Raw genomic sequence first — 6,280 nt, forward strand, 5'->3', positions numbered from 1 at the left:
TGCCGTGCCCATCAGCTGCACCTGTGCAGTAATACCTGTGTGTTCTATGTCACAATGGGAACCCATTGGGCGGGAATAGCTGCACCGCCAGAGAGCCACGAAGAGTGGATGGTAGGGGGGTTAAGGGGGGGGATGGGGTGAGTGCAGATGCTCCCCCCCTACTCCCACTGGCCCCCGACAGCCCACACCTGAAGCCATCCCCCTCCCCAGGCTGCAGGATGCTCCTGCCGGTCCCCGCCTGAAGCCGTCCCCAGCTGCAAGACGCTCCCCCACCCCCCGACTGACCCCGCCTGAAGCCGTCCCCCTTCCCTGGCTGCAGAATGCAACAAGAACGAAAGGACTGAATAAAATTCATCTTTAACGTTTAAAGTGTTATATTTTAAGAGTTATTCATATTTTAAGCTTTAATAAATCCTTTTTCCATTTACCGTGCCCATCAGTTGCGCCTGCGCAGTAATACTTGCGTGTTCTACTTCACAATGGGAACCCAATGGGCGGGAATGGCTGCGCTGCTGAAGAGCCGCTAAGAGTGGATATGGGGTGGTTGAGGGGGATGGAATGAGTGCGGGGGGGGGGGGGGCAAGTGGGGGGATCAGGGGAGATGGGGGATCAGGGGCATCGTAATGGGAACCCGTCAGACGCGCCTGCGCAGTTAGGGGGCCATGGGTGAGTGATGGAATATTGCACTGGGGAATGGGTTGCATTGGGGGGCCCAACAGGTCCCACTTAGTCTAGTAGGATTCTAGCAGAAGCAGTGAAAGTGGATATAATTATAACTCTTAAAAGACATTTGGACAGATATTTGAAAAGGAAAGGTTTAGATGGCTCTGGGCCAAATGCTGGCAATGGAAACACCCCAGTATACCGACTTAGTTGGAATGGATAAGGTGGCCAATAGGGCTTTTAGAACCTGACCTACAATTTGAGGTGCAAACAGAGAGGTCAATTCAGCTGTGACCTTAACAAGTTTGTACTTTATCTGGTTTTATAGCTACAGTATGTAGGTGAACTAGTTTCCATGACTTGTAACCATATGCGCGATATAGTCTCCATAAAACGTACTATGTCTTGTTCCTGTTGTTTGACATTTTTGACATAGTATGAAATAACAAGTAGAGTTTTGTTTAATTGTCGGCAGGTCTAAACATGAAGTCATGAGGGTTGATTGGGTGAATATTTGAACAATGCAATTTAAACTAAAGATCACCTTCCTTGATGCCACTGACTCATGGCAAAGCACAATCTTATGCCAAGAAAATATTTATATATGAAAGACTGCACCCAGCAACCAGATATCTTTGTGAATAAATGCAGGTAATGGAGGTGATGTTGTATAAACAAGTTGACAACTTTGACTGTTATTTTCAGTTTAGTTTATTGTCACGTGAAAAGCTTTAGTTGCGTGCTAACCAGTCAGCAGAAAGACAATACATGATTACAATTGATCCTTTTACAATGTGTAGATACATGATAAGGAAATAACATCTAGTGCAAGGTAAAGCCAACAAAGTTCGAGGGTCACCAAAGAGGTAGATAGTAGTTCAGCGCTGCTCTCTGGTTGTGGTAGGATGATTCAGTTGCCTCATAACAGCTGTGAAGAATCTGTTCCTGAATATGGTGGTGTGTGTTTTCACACTTCTACACCTTCTGCCTGATGGGAGAAGGGAGAAGAGGGAGTGGCCAGGGTGCAACTCATCCTTGATTGTGCTGCTGGCCTTGTCGAGGCAGCGTGAGGTATAAATGGTGACAAGAGAAGGAGGTGGGAAATCAAACACGTTCAGAGGTTGAAAAGGAATAGGTAATGTTTCAGGTCGAAGAAGGGTCTTGTCCCAAAACCACACCCATTCTTTTTCTCCAGAGATGCTGTCTAACCTGCTTAGTTACTCCAGCTTTTGGTGTCAATCTTTGGTTTAAACCAGTTCCTTCCTACACATGTTTAAGAAGGAACTGCAGATGCTGGAAAATCGAAGGTAGACAAAAATGCTGGAGAAACTCAGCGGGTGCAGCAGCATCTATGGAGTGAAGGAAATAGGCAACGTTTTGGGCCGAAACCCTTGTCCAGTCTGAAGAAGGGTTTTGGCCCGAAATGTTGCCTATTTCCTTCAGTCCACAGATGCTGCTGCACCCGCTGAGTTTCTCCAGCATTTTTGTCTTCCTTCCTACACGTGTTCAGAGGTTGAATGTGAACACTGTCTGAAGGAAGGGGAGGCAGACAGAGGTGATTAATGGATGATTACATTGACAAATTTAAGATGATTAAATCAGTTGATAGTTTCTGTTTTCCCTATTTCCTTGTTGGTAGAACCCTCAATAAAGAAAATTAACTTTTAACATGAGACCTTGGAAGGATAATAGAAAGCTGAAATCCGTGGCTGGACTAGTCATAGTCATGGTCAGGCCCATCGGTACCACTTGCCCACACTGACCAACATGTCCCATCTACACTCGTCCCACCTGCCTGCATTTGGCTCGTATCCCTGTAAACCTATCCTGTCCATGTTCCTGTCTAAATTTTCTTAAATGTTTTGATAGTACCTGCCTCAACTACCTTATCCAGCAGCTACCTTATCCAGCAGCTCCTAGTGGCGGCGCGGCTCTGGCTGCAGCGGCTCTCCGGCAGTCCTGTTTGTTTTGTGTTTTTTGGGTTGTTTATTTTCGTTTTGGTTAGTCTAGTTTTGGTTTTTAGTTTCTGTTTGGGGGGGGGGGTTGAAACGGGGCTTGCTGTCTCTCCCTGCGGGGGAATGCGACTTTTTTGTCGTATTCCCCTTCTCTGCCTCCGTCTGCGCTGAGGCCTAATGGCGGAGCTGGCGACCTCGAGGCTCAGGAGCCAGGACTCGCACTGAGCTCGCTCCCGTGAGGGCGGCCTGGCTCGGGGCTGGAACAGGGCTTCCGTGAGGGGCTGTGACGCTCCCGTGAGGACGGCCGGCCCGAGGAAGGAACGGTGCTCCCGTCGGAGTGGCCGAGCTCGGGGAGGTACGGCGTTCCCAGCCCGAGGGAGGAGCGGCGCCCAGTCGGGGCGGCCCAGCCCGAGGGAGGAGCAGGGCCCAGTCGGGGCGGCCTGGCGCGAGGCTGAGACGGTAACGGCACTCACGTGAGGGCGATCCGGCTCGGGGCTGGAACGGTGCTCCGGTGGCTGGGACGGTGTTCTGGCGGCGGTGGCCTGAGTCCGGGGTTCGGCCGCAGGCCAGCGGCTGCGTCAGCAGGACTGGTGGGCGGCAGCTTCGACCACCCCGGGGCGCGGTGTTTGAGCCGCGGGACAGTTGTAACATCGCCCGGGGGGTATCGCCTCAGCGCAGAGGGAGAAGAGGAGGGAAGAGACTGGAGACCTAAGACTTTTGCCTCCATCACAGTGAGGAGATGTTGGGTGGACTCACTGTGGTGGATGTTAATATGTGTTTATTGTTGTTTTTTATTGTATTGTATTGTATGTATGACTGCTTCAATTTCGTTCAGACTTCGGTCTGAATGACAATAAAAGGCTATCTATCTATCTATCTATCTATCGTTCCATATACCCACCACATTTTGTTTAAAAACATTACCCCTCAGTTACCCTTATTACATATTTCTCCTTCACCTTAAGCCTATATCCTCTGGTTTTCAATTCCCCTTCTCTGGTCAAGAGACTGTGCATTAATCTAATCCTCTCAATGTTTCGTACACTTCTATAAGATCACCGCTCATCCTCCTGCGCTCCAATGAATAGTCCTAGCCTGCTCAACCGCTCCATATAGCTCAGGCCCTCGAGACCTGGCAACATCCTCGTAAATCTTCACTGCATGCTTCCCAGCTGACAACATCTTTCCTATAACATGGTGCCAAAAACAGAACATGATATTCAAGATGTAGCCTTACCAATGTCCTATATAACTGCAACATGACCACTCAACTTCTATACTCAATATGTGTAGGAAAGAACTGCGGATGCTGGTTTAAATTGAAGGTAGGCACAAAATGCTGGAGTAACTCAGTGGGACAGGCAGCATCTCTGGAGAGAAGGAATGGGTGACGTTTTGGTCTTGACCTGAAACGTCACCCATTCCTTCTTTCCAGAGATGCTGCCTGTCACGCTGAGTTACTCCATTTTGTGTCTACCTTCTATAGTCAATACCCTGACTGATGAAGGCCAAAGTGCCAAAGGCCTTTTTGCCCATCCTATCTACCTGCAATGCCATTTTCAAGGAATTATGTAACAGCATTCCTAGATCCCTCTGCTCCACTACACTCCCCAGAGCTGTACCATTCACTGTGTAGGTCCTGCCCTAGTTTGACTTTGCAAAATACAACACCTCACATTTCTCTGTATTAAATTTCATCAACGCTTCCTCAGCCCACCTGCCAACCGATCAAGATCCCGTTGCAATTATTGACAACCATCAGCAATATCACCCACTTTTGTATCATCTGCAAACTTGCTAATCATGCCATCTACGTTCTCAGAATGACTAGAAGGATCATTTTAGGAAATCAGTTTCATGGTGTTTTTGTTAACTGGGGGACTCTGAGAATGGGTCCGATTGTGATGCTCCCTTTTTGGGAAACTGTCTAAGGTAGACAAAAATGCTGGAGAAACTCAGCGGGTGAGGCAGCATCTATGGAGCGAAGGAATTGGTGATGATTCGGGTCGAGACCCTTGTTAACTGTCTTGTTGTTTATTCAAGTTGCGTGTATTGTCAAGTGTATATATGAGTGTATATGTACAAGTATGATGAGCTACAGGCACAATCAACAATCTTGCTTGCAGTAGAATCATCGGCATTTCCCTTTAAGGAGCTGGTGTCAAACACAATTTTCTTCCCAATCTGGGTCATTCAAAGAAATAACTCCATTCCATCTCTTAGTCTTCTGTCAAAATTGCTGCGTTCAGGTTTCTATGCACCGAATCTTTGTGGTTTCAGAACTGCCGGCGTCTGTATAAACACGGCATTGTTGCAACTCTCGCAGTTTCACATCCAAAGTGGCACTCCCACACTCCCCTACTGCACTGCTCCCCCCCCCCCCCCCAATCTCTTTCCTGGATCACATCTGGCCATTCTTCCCCCTCACCTTCCAGCAATATTCCTTCCCCTGGTTTCAGAATTTGCATTTCTTTTGACTTTTCATCTTCTCTCTCCCCCCCCCCCTCCTTTTCATCCATGTGTCTGTGCAAAATGTCTTGCAACAATGTTGAGATAATACCTGCTTCAACCGCCTCCTCAGCCAGCTCATTCCATATACCCAGCATCCTTTGTGTGAAAAAGATCCCGCTCAAGCCCCTAATAAATCGTTCCCCACTCAACTTAAACCTTCTAGATTCCCCTACTCTGGATAAAGGCATTTACCCCTCATGATCTTACACACCTCCATATGATCAACCGTCATCCGCCTGCGCACCAAGGAATAAAGTCCTAGCCTGCTCAACCCCTCCACATAACTCAGACCCTTGAGTCCTGGTCACATTCCCGAAATCTTCTCTACACCTTTTTCGGCTTAATAACATATTTCCTATAACAGGGTGACCAAAACTATAGACAACTCTCCAAATGTGGCCTCACCAGTAACTTGTACAACTGTAACGCAACATCCCAACTTCTAAACTCAGTACTCTGACTGATGAAGGTCAATATATTAAAAGTATCCCATTTCCTCCCACATTCCAAAAATGTGCAGGCTTGTAGCTTAATTGGCTTCTGTAAATTGCCCCTAGTGGATAGCATAGAACTAGTGGTCGGTGGGCCGAAGGGCCTGTTTCCATGCTGTATTTTTAAACTATACTAAATTAAAATACGTGACTGAATTCTCATTGAAGTGGAAATTTTGACAGCCATTGCAAGGAGCTTGTGTCTTTGGGGTGCATAGGTCATTTTTTAACCACTCTCTTAACCTCAGTCTCCCCAAGTGATCACCGTTCAAGCTCAAAGGAAATTATCTGTAGAAATCATTGTTTTCCAATCCGCCTATGCTTCTCTCTGCTCTGACCATCGCTTAGCCTAAGGGAAGCATTTGAATAAAATCTGCCAGGTTTGCAAATGTGGTTCTGCAGTAATTTGCATTGTGCGTGACGTGAGTTTATTTTGGAAACCAATATTATTGACAAGTGTGGTGAAGTGAACAAATGAAAGGGGACGAGGGGGGATTTCTTTAGTCAGAGGGTGGTGAATCTGTGGAATTATTTGCCACAGAAGGCTGGAGTGGCCAAGTCAGTAGATATTTTTAAGGCAGAGATGGATACATTCTTGATTAATACGGGTGTCAAGGGGTTATGGGGAGAAGGCAGGAGAATGGGGTTAGGAGGGAGAGA

This window comes from Amblyraja radiata, chromosome 23 (assembly GCF_010909765.2).
Source record: "Amblyraja radiata isolate CabotCenter1 chromosome 23, sAmbRad1.1.pri, whole genome shotgun sequence".
Lineage (NCBI taxonomy): Eukaryota > Metazoa > Chordata > Chondrichthyes > Rajiformes > Rajidae > Amblyraja > Amblyraja radiata.